This window comes from Nanorana parkeri, unplaced genomic scaffold (assembly GCF_000935625.1).
Source record: "Nanorana parkeri isolate BGI_ZX_2015 unplaced genomic scaffold, ASM93562v1 scaffold502, whole genome shotgun sequence".
Lineage (NCBI taxonomy): Eukaryota > Metazoa > Chordata > Amphibia > Anura > Dicroglossidae > Nanorana > Nanorana parkeri.
Genome location: NW_017306770.1, coordinates 579,926 through 593,349, shown reverse-complemented (window position 1 = coordinate 593,349; position 13,424 = coordinate 579,926). Strand labels below are relative to the sequence as shown.

The 13,424-nt window shown below is 41.2% G+C and overlaps 1 long non-coding RNA gene across 1 annotated transcript; it reads right to left on the bottom strand.

Annotated features, from left to right (window-relative positions):
• Nucleotides 1-2,346: 2,346 nt before the first annotated feature.
• Nucleotides 2,347-7,731, bottom strand: LOC108790786. The gene is made up of 3 exons (XR_001941462.1): nt 7,611-7,731; nt 2,721-2,722; nt 2,347-2,357 (listed from the first exon to the last, which is right to left on the bottom strand). It is a non-coding gene; the product is annotated as an uncharacterized LOC108790786 (long non-coding RNA).
• Between the last annotated feature and the right edge of the window lie 5,693 nt (nt 7,732-13,424).

Sequence of the window (13,424 nt, the reverse complement as noted above, 5' to 3'; positions counted from 1 at the left end):
CCCCTCCAGTTACATAGGCTGGCACTGATCTCAAAGGCAAGTTGAATGCATCTGAAAGCATGTATCATTTGTCTATCAACACAAGCTCTTACATTTTTGGTATTTAAATTGTGTATTTTTTAATAGAGGTCTAGACATCAGATCAAAAAGAGCAATAGCTGAGAAAGAATGAGGGAAAGAGGGATTTGGTTGCCAAATAAGTAACAGTTAGGAGTTATGCTTATATCTAAATGATAAATAATAGACATACGGCACATTGATAGACATACATTCATATTAAATAAGTTTACTTATTACATTTGTAACCTGAGCAAAAATAAATAAGAAGAGGAAAACATGAGTGACAACTATGTGTAGATTTAGAGAGATAGGCAGTTGAATATATTAAAAAAACTTTTTTCTTGTAAACCTCAAACTTGGCCCCTGCTGCCTCCCGACTTCTAAACCTATTGGTGTGGAAGGCCATCTATCACATTAAAGAACCAATATGTGGCTCAGGTTAGAACCAAAAGTAGTGACCAATCTCAGTTTATACAGGGGAATAATTTGCATATGGCTGCAGTTGCTGCTATCTCTAGATTTGCTGATCATTTAGCATTCGGTTTTAATTTAAGGTAATTTCTGCTTATATACTTTTTCATCATATGCTTGGTTGTCCAGAGTTGTGACTTTTTTTACTTTAACAGTGATGTTCTCTTTTTCCTAAAGCAGAAGAAACAAACTAATGCTATATAATATAAAACTAAATATTACATATATTGTTATATATATATATGTAATATTTAGGATGTGGCGATACCACTCTGAGTCTCATCCTGCGCAGAGATTTCCCAGCTCGCAGGACAACAATCTCAGGCCAGCAGACTGAGAACGACCGTCACCAGGGTTAAGAATACTTAACAGTCCTGGAATTGTGAGTTCTGACAGAGTTCAGAGTTCAAGAAGCAAAGTGGAAGTCTGCCGGGCTCTCCTTCAAGCAGACTTCCAGCAGATAATGTCCAAAGATTAAAGGGGAACTCTTCTGCGATGTTCAGACTTCTAGTTCCTCGATGATGTTTTAAAACAAGAGCCACTCTAGTTGCCAACACAGAGTATTTTATAAGACCCTTTAGGAGGGTTTTTCCGGAGCTAGCCCCTACGCCGGACTGGGGCGGGAACGCAGGCGGAGGATGAACCTTTAGAACTCCAAATTAATAAAATGTAACTTGATTTTCAACCTCAGGTTTTATGACTTTTAGAGAGAATGCGAGGGTCCCGGGGTCACCCCCTCTCCAGACCTGATTGTTGATATAAGATGTCCACTCAGTAATATATGGAGGGCCTGGTGCCATGCCTTTTTACGACAGCCATAAAAGGCTTAGCAGAGATATGTTTGAATTTCCCTCGGACTGGGCAATAAAAGATCACAGCCAGAGCATCTCTGTGGAATGTGGAATGTGGTGGGGGCCTGTCACATCACCAAATGAAGGCCTGCAGGTGCTCTTAACTGGGGCACAAACACATTCTATTTTTAATATTCAGACTCAGACCCCCTTATCGTCACACCTCCCCCCTGTGTGGTGGCATCAGAAGGAATCACAAATTCATTTTGAACGCCACCTTGCCGCGACAATCCATCCGCACTGCCCTTGTGCTGAATGGTAAAATGATACTGTTGGAGAATTAAACTCCAGCGGAGCAGTTTACCGTTCTCGCCAGAAACTCTGGATAACCAGCTGGGTGGGTTGTGATCGGTAATGACAGTGAAGGTACTTCCATACAGGTAATGCTGTAACTTCTGTAATGCCCACACGATCGCAAGACACTCATTTTCAATAGTGGCGTACGCTACTTCCCGTGGAAGTAACTTCCTGCTCAGGTAGAGAATGGGATGTTCTTCTCCCGCCTTGTCTACCTGACTCAAAACTGCGCCCAGACCATATGCGGATGTTTCGGTTTGTACAAGAAACCGGCGGGTGAAATCCGGGGCCTGTAGAACAGCAGCGCTGTCCAGCGCCCCCTTCAAGGCCTGAAATGCCCTTTATAGATATACAGTAATACCTTGATTTACAAGTAACTTGGTTTGAGAGTGTTTTGCAAGACAAGCAAACATTTCTGAAAATTTTTGCCTTGATATACAAGCAATGTCTTGCAATAAGAGCACAATTTTGTAGATTGCAGTAAAACTCTACATGAGTTATAATCCCTCCCAACTCTATCCAAAACAAACATTTTTTTAAAAATGCTAATGCTTAAAATATATTTTTTTTACTAGACATCTTGCTCTTTTCTAATCCACCCTACAGCGAGATGCACCCGACTAATAGCTTGGGTATTAAGCCCTTGCCGTCCGCCCATCGTAAAATTACGGGCGGACCCTTCCCGGCTGGGTCACATAAATGTACGTCTTTTTTTTCTGCTTGTGTGCGCCCCCAAGTGGGTGCGCGCAAGGAGAATCCCGCCAGGAAGGATAACAAGGATAACAGATCTCTGCTTCATCAGCTTCTTTGGGGGGTCCCTAAGTGACATTAGCGGTCTTGGGGATTCCTGATGTCTCCATTAAGAGGACCTGTAAAAAAAAATTCGAGCTATCACATTGGGGGCTTTTTAGCTGAGTGTTAAGTGTAAAAAAAAGTTAAAAAAAAATAATGAAAGTCTCATATTAAAAAAAACACCAAAAAAGTTTTAAGTCCCCCGCCCCAATGCGCACGCACTTATAAACGTAAATACGTGCTGGGCACGCCTACGTGCAGAAACAACGAATGTGCCGCACATGTTACATATCGCCGCGAATGTCGCAGTGAGAGCAAGAATTCTAGAGCCATCAATCACTGATAACACTAAAATGATGAGCAGTAAAAGCTTTTAAGGCGTCACCTATGGCTAATTTTAGCCATGGTAGTTTTTTGCGATTTTGTGGGCGCACGCAATTTTAAAGCTTGACATTTTGGGCGTCTATTTACCCGACGTGACCCTGTCTTTTATGTTTTACCAAAAAATTGGATAATAATAAATGTTTTATAACATATCGTAGGGAAAACAGTTTTTTTCCAAAATTTTCTGTCCTTTTTTCGTTATATAGTTAAAAATAAAACCCCTCATCTTTTGGTGATTAAATACCACCAAAAGAAAGCTCTATCTGTCCCCCCAAAAATGGTATAAAATTCATTTCAGTACAGCGTGCATGACTGAATAAATGTCAGTCAAAGTACCGCAGCGATGAATACTGAAAAATGGCCTGGGCAGGAAGGGGGTTTAACACCCTGGTTAGCAAGTGGTTAATTGATTGTGTACACATCATACAATTTAAGATGAAGTGATATTTTTAGACTTTTTTCATACATATCTACAGTTAATAGGGGTGAAATCTAATGAATGGTTGGACTAAATATTATATACTATGGGGTCTATTTTACTAAGCTGCCGTAGGCAGCCGAGTGAAAGACCGACCTGAAGTGAGCCGAACGCTGTTCCGCTATTCACTTCAGGCTGGTACGGTTGATATCAGCCGTATATCGGCTGAAATCAGTCGTACATCGGGTGGCTTCACGTGGCTTCGGGTCGGCCGAACATGCTCAGCATGTTCGTCCGACCCGAAGTGCAGGAGGAGTTCGACTCAGCCGACAGCTAAGCCGAACCTCCGGCAGGCTACTCACTGCTGTCCGGTCTATTCTTATAGACCGAGGGACCGAGTGAATTTTCTGTCTGGAGATCAGTGTCCCTGGTTAACTGGTAACCAGGGACGCTGATCTCTCTGCAAGTGGCCGGAGCCAGCCGTAAGATGACGGCTGGCTCCGCCCAGCTGTCAGAAGCAGGTCGGCCGGCCAGCTTCGGCTTTCAGCGCTGCTCAGCTGAGCCGAGGCATATGCCTTCGGCTCGACTTAGCTGCTCGGCTAAGTGCGGGAGCTGTATGGGCTATTGTGGTTCAGTAGAACCGAAGGGGTCCTGGGGCCGAAGCTAGCCGTAGGTCTAAGGCTAGATCCTTCGGCTGCTTCGTGAAAAGACCCCTATGTGTTATGGGTGTTGTAAGCATACACTAGACTAAGTGGTGGATTTCATAAACTAACCCTTATCTCTCTCTTTGTACGGTGGTACTGAGTCCCTTTCATCGTGGAGCCTGTGGGCCCCTTTATATTTGTACCCTGGACACTGAGGAGGTGCAGGGAGATGAACAAGGGTGAGGGGCTGTATGAGTCCCTTTCATCGTGGAGCCTGTGGGCCCCCTTATATTTGTACCCTGGACACTGAGGAGGTGCAGGGAGATGAACAAGGGTGAGAGGCTGTATGCTAATTTAACCTCCCTGGCGGTATGACTTTTTATTTTTTTCATGTCATTTTTCGGTCTATTTCTTTTCAAATTTTTTTCGTCTGTCGTTTTTTTCAGGTTTTTTTTATATCCCGCCGGTTCCGCCCCCCTATGCTCGCAAGGGACGGAACCCGGAAGACGGCATCGGCTGCAGAACACAGCACGGTTCGGGGGACAAGGTAAGTAAATGCTATGCAGCTTTCCCGAGGGTAGCTCGGGTTTACCGCTTATGGTATGGAAGAGTAACCCTGAGCTACGCTCGGGAATACCACCAGGGAGGTTAATCAGAGTGTGTTAGTCTCTATGTGAGTAAAATAATAATTGATTTAGCCTGACTGATATAATGTTTTATCCTCTGTCTTTTCCAAAGTCTCTTCGATCATCAGGACTTTGGAAAAGAAAGGGAAAAAATATATTTTTCAAGAGCTACCCAAAATCATACAATTGTCATCTGTGGATGTGGTATTTTGTTTAATAATATATTTTTAAAACAAATGTGACTATTGCATTGGCAAGCCAGACATGAACTATTTATGTCTTTTATGGATGTATTTACAGAAATAAAAGTTCATATTATTTTTAAATATTTTTTGCGAAATATTGTTGTCTACAAAGTTCAAATCAAAATAATATACAAATTAAAAAAACAGAAGTAAAGCCAAACCGAATGTAATTCTGTGACTCAAAGTCAACAGATAGCCAGCTAATACCTGCTATCTGCTCACAGTGCAGAGTCACATTGCAGGTGGGAAGGATTCAGAGGTTATTGTTGGATCCACTTGGCAGCCTAATTGACAGCTGGCTCTGCCTCTCTAGAGCCAGAGCTATCCCCTCCAATGTCTGCACCTCCAGTGAGTTCTGGAGGAACAGAAAGTGGAGGGGGAATCCCTGAGAGGAGCTCAGCTCCTGATCTTAGAGTATATTTTTCTCTCTCCACTTCTCATTTAAATAAAGTATACCACAATACATGGGCTTTTTTTTACTGGGTTTCCACTCATTTCTAAAATGCACATTAACCAGTAATACTCTTAAGGCTGGCTACATCTTCCCTGTAGCATGTGAAAATATAAATAGGCCTGCTTAGTTTGTATGAAAATTCTGGTCCATCTCACTACTGGAAAACCACGTTGATTACCACGTTGATTAAAACAAGAAAACGCAAGGATCTTCATCAAATGAGCACCAGTCAAAATTTAACTTAAAAAAATTACCTCACAGGCTGGTGCTGCTAACCATACTGTTTATAAAGACTACATGATATGAAGGTGATGCAGTGGTGCAGTAGCATGATAAAAAAGTGAAGGAATTAAAACAATAAAATATGGAATACCCTCTTTCAATTATTTGATTTATTTTGATTATTTGATTTAGTATTTGATTTAGTATTGATTTAAAGAATTATTGCTGAGAGAATTGCTATGGTTCAATTTTGTTGCTATTCAAATGAATCGCAATGCACCAGCGCACCTAATGTGCAGCACCATGTGTTGTGCGATAGCGCAGCCTATGCACATGGATACCATGCAGTTAACACAAGCTATTCTGTGAATGGGCCCTTAATACTTACAATGACCATCAAATGTTACAAATATTACAACCGAAATGTTATAAAATGTGCTAAATGGAAGAAGTTTCATTAATTAGCTGAACTAATATAGACTAGTTAGGAAACAGCATTTTGCAGGATTTAAAGGAGAACTATGAAGTGAGTGCTTTTCACTCACCTCATAGTTCTAGCCGACCTGTGACAATGAGACTGTCACAGGTCGGCTTAGTAGGTCGGGAGGTGAGTGAACACATACTGGCATTCGCTCACCTCTCAATCCTGTCACGGCTCTTTGTCGTGACAGGGGAGGGACTGGATTCCCCCCTCCCCGCTCCGATCCGCTATCGCTGACTGGCGGAACGGATGGGGGAGGGGGCGGGTACAGCTGGCTCGGCCTCTAGATAGGCAGAGATAGCTGTCAGTCACGCAGCTGGGCAGATCCAGACATAATTGTCGGGAACCCGCTTCAGCTGCGGCGTCTCAGTATACCGCGATCTACACCTAGGGTGACGGGAGGATGCTAGTTTGTGTCCTCCCGTTACCCTAAGGAGAACTATGGGGAAAAGCCTTAACCCCATAGTTCTCCTTTAACTTAAATTTGGATTAACTACAAAAGGCATAGCTCTCTTTCTGATAGCAGTGAGAAAAGAAAAGAGAAACTTTGGGTAGACAACACAATTGGTTGCGGCATTTGCATTTACCAAATAGGCCATTCACATTCTTAGTGAATCATGTGAACCTCTGCTAACTTCCATCATCCAATCATGTGCAAGAAAAAAAAAATCAGTTTATTTTTATTTTCCTTGTATGTGTTTGGGTATTCATTGCAATATGAATTTTCACCACATTCACCAAGCTAAGGGAACATTTCCTTACAAAGTGAAAATTCACTTGTAAAGTGAGCAGCCTATTAGCAAATAACTCTCTATATGTCTGTTGCAAATTCCTTAAACCACAATAGCTGCATTTACTATCTTTAATTTTCATGTTAACTCAACAAATCTTCTAACTTAGCAAAATGATTTGTTTACTAACTATATGTGTAAGTGTAGGAAACCTTTGATGCATAGAGCTGAAATCCTAAAACAAGCAGATGTTATCAAAAATAATTCTTTATTTTATTTTGTAACATCGCTATATAATTTACATATTCGTCATTTTGCCAGTAAACAATTTGCTTGGCCATTAAGATAGCACTAATAAGCCACTAGCCAATATCTTGACACAAGGCAAGATGTAATTGTGCCACTTCAGCTATGGGTATTTGCTTGATGATCCTGTGCTAAGAATATAACATGTATCAAAGTGATTTGTTCAACTAATGTTCCTGCGCTGGCATTGTCCCCATGTTTGTAGGTAGCCATTATTATCTGACATCTGTCCCATTGTTTACATTAAATGAAATGTACAGTCAGCCCAAATCCCAGTAAACAGGTGTCCACAATAATTAAACTCAACACTAGTCACACTAATGAGAACTCACTTTGGCAGCCAGAAAAAAAAGTATTTTTAAAGCTCTGCTCTAGTGTATGAGCACAGTTTGTTTAATGTTCATCAAACAAATTTAGTAAGGATCCACATTTATCAAGCACATTTAAAATAGGTTTTTATTAAAGTGTATGAAAACCCTATCAATTAATATACCATTGAAATCATTTTTATATGTGTCCAATAAGTAAAAAAATACCTGTTGATCGCACCAGAAACCGGTAGGTTTACCTTACTGTGTTTTCCGCCTCTGATGTTATCATTTAGGTTCGTTCCTATACGCTCCTATACGACCCGCTCCGAGGACAGTGGCAGGTGGGGAGTTTGACTGGGACGGTACACCTGTCAAACGGTAACGGAGGTGTCCTAAGGCGAGCTCAGGGAGGACAGAAACCTCCCGTGGAGCAGAAGGGTTCCAGGGTTCCAATACGCTACATCAGGGCTCAAAATTTCAAGTCCTAAGCTACTAGCCAGGCCTGAAAAGTTACTCGCCACCAGTTGCCCCACCTAACCCCTACCCTGCCCCGGCCTTAACTCCGCCAGGTCAGCGATGTGACGCAGAGTATAAAGATCAGTAACAATGCGCAGTGCAGAGGCCAGCAATGTGACGCGTAGTGCAGAGGTCAGCAATGTGACGCGCAGTACAGAGGTCAGCAATGTGATGCGCAGTACAGATGTCAGCAATGTTATATAATAGGAAACCAGCCTTATCGGAAAAGTAGTAAACCTGCAAAGCAGGTGGGTGCTTGTAGCGACCACGGATGGCACCGTGAGCAATATAGAAGTAGTAAAAATTGTCACCAGCACACCACAATATTCACAGCAAAAAGCCCTTTAATGACAAATTGCCATTCAGTAAAAGCGCTTTCGGGGTCTATTAAGTACCCCTTCATCAGGCTAATTCTGAGCAGAAGCGAGCGAGCGATCTCCGCGGCTGTAGTGTCCCATCCCTAGTCCCGCCGGCGAGGCAACATTGCTGACATTCCTCTCGCCCCCCCCCCGCAATTTTCACTCGCCAATTGCAAGGGGGCGAGTGGAAATTTTGAGGCCTGCACTACATGGTATCTCACATCGAAAATAGCGGGATCTTTGGGTGCGTTAGACGTCCTTTAGCGTTCCAACAGTCGACTCCTTCTACTTATCCTGGTCCTACATATTTTAATAATAATTTTAAGGATTTCATTAATTAAACTCCCGTAATGCCTTATCTGCTTACATATGTGGCCCCGGCCGATGATTCACTGGTTCCATGGATTGATTGACATGTTGAAATGCTGCTATGTACTTCATTGTCTCACTCTGTAGACTATTACTTTGATACAACTGCATTTAGCCGTATTTTGATGATTATGTTTGTTTTGAAAAATGCTCAATAAAAGATTACATGCTAAAAAAAAAGAGTCTGGTATGGAATGTGGGGAATCGCACAATTTTTTTTAAAGTGGGGTGGCCCCTGAAAAATCTATACCAGACCTGTATACTAGACCCTTATCCTTGATTGGGCTTTGGTATAGATATTGAAGGGAATCCCCATCCAATTTGTGTACAAACAGAACAAAGCATTTCGGAAATATCAATTACCAGCATTTTAAATTTTTGATTGTTCAGTGAACATCTCTCTAACTGGACCCAGGCACATTCAGCTCATTGCTAGCCACAATGCTGCTCCCCCTTAGATAGTATACGGTGAGAGAGAGCTTCCCAGGAAGTATGTTACTGGCAGGATCACCAGGTGAAATAAAGAAAAAAATAAGTCTAAAAAAAGACAAATGTAGCCACCACATCTAAGGATGTAAGCTGCAATATATATACATTTATGTGTAGCATGTCTTTCTTTTGCACAGGGTTCTCAGCTTACCCCCTTAATTACCAGTAGTGTCAGTTATTTATATAAATTTTAGGACTAAACTCAGGATTTAAGTCTTAAAAACATATTCAAGTGCCTTAAGTATTAACAAACATGTACCTTATTTGTGTACCACTTAGCTGTAGATCATCAAATCATCTCTGAATTCATGCTGACACTTGTCCTTCCTTCTGGAAGGTGGCTACTTTTGTTCCTCATGGTCCCTGTGTTTGTTTTTGAAAGAAAAAAAGCTTGCTCCTGTGATGGAATACAATCTCACATTTAGTTAGCTAATTTTTAATGAAGTTATTGTCCACCACGGGAGTGAGATTGGAGCAGTGGTTGCTTTACAACACACACAGGGACCATGAGCTTAATGTCTCTTTAAATAACAGACGGGTAAGATTTAAACATGTTTTTGCTTTATCTACCAGATAATTGTGAAACATTACCTGACAATGGATCTCACCTTTCCCCATTCTATCTAAAACAAAAGAAAAAAAGTTTGGGCTATAGATAATCTATGAAGTCTTGGAAAGTCTGACCCTGGTAATAAAAGGCAAATAAACCAAAGTGGCTAAGAAGAAGCCTTTCTGGCTAATAAATGTAATAATGGGAATCTGGTGGTATCAGCTTTTGTAGCACATTGCAAATGGGGCACAGCTTCCGTTGAAGTAGAATGTAGCAGGCTATTAGCACTTTGTAATTTCCAGTAAACAGGCGAAGAGCAATAGTGAGTGATTCCATCTATCGCAATAATGGACCAATGAAGACATTTGGCCAGCAGGAGAGGGTGGTTGGAAGTAAAATGTTTTAGGTAGAAGTTGAACATTCACACAAAATGTTTGACACAGAACTGCATAGACTCCCCTGGAGACTGTGTATGTATGCAATGATTAAGAATAGAATAACAGGTATATAATCAAATTAAAAATTATGAGAAGCAAAGAAAAATATTATATAAAAAACTTTTGAGAGAATGTTCTTTTTTCCTTAAGCTATTTCTGTCTAATCATAGGTACAGGACCTTTAAAGTAGGATCTCCAAGGGAACCAAATGTTAATAAGTTAAATTGTTGCTAACAAATGAGCATTTTCTACCTGACAAAGTATCTTCATCCAGGAATATATCTCTGTCTGCTTCCACTACCTAATTTGAGACTCGAGAAAATGTGTAGTTACATATTAATGAACAGAGAAAAATTGCAAAAATGAGAAATATATATTTCATTCACTATAACAAAGATACTACTTTATTCTTCTACATAGTGTCTGCTACCCTGAAAATCTCACTTAGTCAAATGCAGCCATCTATCATAGCAGTGCCTCCAGCACTCAGCACTGTGCCAGTGATTACATGTCTTTTCCAACTACTAACTTCTGTGCAGATGTTTAAATCACTGAGAATGGTAATATACTATAGAGGGGAAGAAATGGGACATAATTGACATAATATTTGCAGACAAAGAAAGTTTGTCCACAGAAAAGGGCACACTCACTGGATAAATTGGGCAGCATTATTGCTACATTTCATGTCTCAGCTTGTGCAGAGGCCCACAAGTTTTCCCCAAAATTATACTATTAGCATTCTTGGGGGACTTCTGATAAGTAGGATTGAAGTTTAGTTTCACCGCTATCATGGGTTCAGGGCAAATCCTGTTGGTTCGAGATTAGCAGTCCCTCTAAATTTATGTGCAGATTTGCCCAAATCTTGTTGGTAAACTGTTTTTAAGTGAGATTTTGTTTCAGGGCTGGTATTTTGGAGTTTTCATTACTATTTTGGGTTTTTTTATTTTGATAGGGCCTTTTTTAGGTTCTAGGAGCTGCCTTTTGTTGTTCGCAGCACATTTAGGCGTATTATCCCTAATTAAAACTCTCCTGCTGCTAGTCAGTTTTAGACTGCTGCATGCTCCGTAGTATCTAAATTCAAGTAGTAAAACCCAACCAGTAATCTTTGTCTCTAGTAAATTTAGGCCTAGCCTTGCTGACTAAAATTGGCCAATTTCACACTACTGTATCATCTGTGCAGGTGTCTCTGTAGTAAAACACCTGTGTTAGGATCCAGAGCGCCTCCAGGTGGCGCTGGAGCTGAGCCCTGCAGTTCCTGGGCTCACCTGCAGGATTCTCCAGGCAGCCAGGGGCTGCTAGGTGCCAAACCACCACTGGGTGGTGCTGGTACCTGCAGCTCCAGTGCTCACCTGTGGGTGTCTCCCAGCTGCCAGGAATCAGCCCATTAGGTATTGCTCCTGGGAGGGTATTTAAACCCTCCCTGCAGTCTGGACCTTGGCTCAGTATTTTGTTGCTTTCCCCTGTTGTCTGAGTCCTCTGGCCTGAACCCTGAGACCCTGATATTTGCATGCTAATTTAGTACCCTGTGTTGTTACATTTTTTGTTTATGCCTGTTGTGGATTGTTTTAGTTAGCTTGTTAGGTTTATTAAAATATTTATATATACCATACTTACCTGGTCCGTGTGGTCACATGTGTTTGGTCTGCCTCTAAAGGTACCTGTGCAGGTGTGGGGTCACCTGCGCTGGGATCCCTGACAACCTGTCTCTATTACATTTTGGCCTATTATCCCTATTTACAACTCTCCTGCTAATGCATAATTTTATACTGCTGTATTATCTTCAGTATTTTAATTCTTGTATTAATGCCCCAACCTGTGCTCTTTGTCTCTAGGGAGTATGGGCCTGGAGTTGCTTTTTAAACTTTCCTGCAGTTGGCCAGATTTACTCACCTGTGTTATCTGCAGTCTCTTAATTCGTATAGTAAAACTGCCTGTGTTATTTTTTTCAAGTACATTTTGGCAAATTCTCCTTTTTTAAAAGGGTCCTTCTGCTGGCCAATTTTGTACAGCTGTATCATCCTTTAATTCTTAGTGAGATCTTGATAGAAACTGGGCAGCGGCATGGCAGTTTTGCATCAGGAATACAAGTTTAACCCAGTAGACTACTTCCCAATTTCTGTCTGCCAGTCAAAGTAGGTCTATTGCTCTTGACACCGCCTATACTTTTTAAAAAAATGGAATGATTCAGATTTGGGTAGTGCTGCTGAATGTAAGCTGAGCTAATTAAAAGTAAAATAATTGTATTGTGCTATAATATCATGTACTGTACAGATGCCCAATCATGCTATTTAAAAGATTTGACCCAAAACTGAGGCCTATGTATCAGACTTAGGCTAATTGGCCTTTAAATGTATCATACAACAAACATAATATAATATAACAAAAATCATATAAAATCACATGAATTTTATTAGGACCTAATTTGCTTAAAATATATACCACACATCTTTAAAATATCATAAAAGATATTCCTCAACCTAGTTTGCAGAGAATACAGGAGGGTCTACCATAGGTGGGAAAGTATCATCTATGGTAGACCCTCTTACCTCCCGTGCAAACTATGTCACCATGAGACTGGCTGGGAGTGTCGCTCCTGTATCCTCTGCGATCCATGGGAGTGGATGAAATTGATCCTATCTGGGAATGACCACTGGGGAAGGAGTGGGGCACTAGACGCACACCATTCCACAACCTTTATTGCACAGCTGGGTCTGAGGAAGCGGATCAGGTCCGCAAAATGAGCCACCTTCATTTTTGCCCTGCGCAGGATACTGGCTACATGTATCTGATCTTCACACAGTTTGTAGTGGAGGGGCTTTTCTCTCACCCCTTTTTTTAATTATTGCAGTATAATAAGAAACACTATGCAATGGCACGGTGCTGATTCTTGTATTAGGTTGATGGATATCTTTTATGATATTTTAAAGATTTGTGGTACATGTTTTAAGCAAATTATGTTCAAATTAATTTCACGTGATTGTATATGATGTTTGTTACATTAAATGGGTTTTGTTGTATGAGGCAAAGTGCCTCATATCCTCGCTGAAAGATGACCAGCAGTGGCACTGGCTGCTTCAGCGGTTTTTTAAATAATTCTTTAGAATGCATCATGGATGTCAAGCTGCTGGCTGCACAGGCAGTATCTGAACCTCTTGTCCAGAGTGGATGTGGGCAGCCTTGAAACTGAGGACCCAATGGACATTTGAGTGCCCTTGCTGAACAACTGGCTGAAGCTTTTCAGTACACAATCAAGCTGTTGGTATGTAGTGCAGTGGCAGTTTGATAAAAATGCACTGGTCTGAGATCAAGTACAAAACCCCTGCAGTTAATGCATTTTTCTTGGAATCGGGCACCAAAAACTATTTAATAATTTACAGCACCATTACCGTCTCCTGCCACCATTACCAGCTC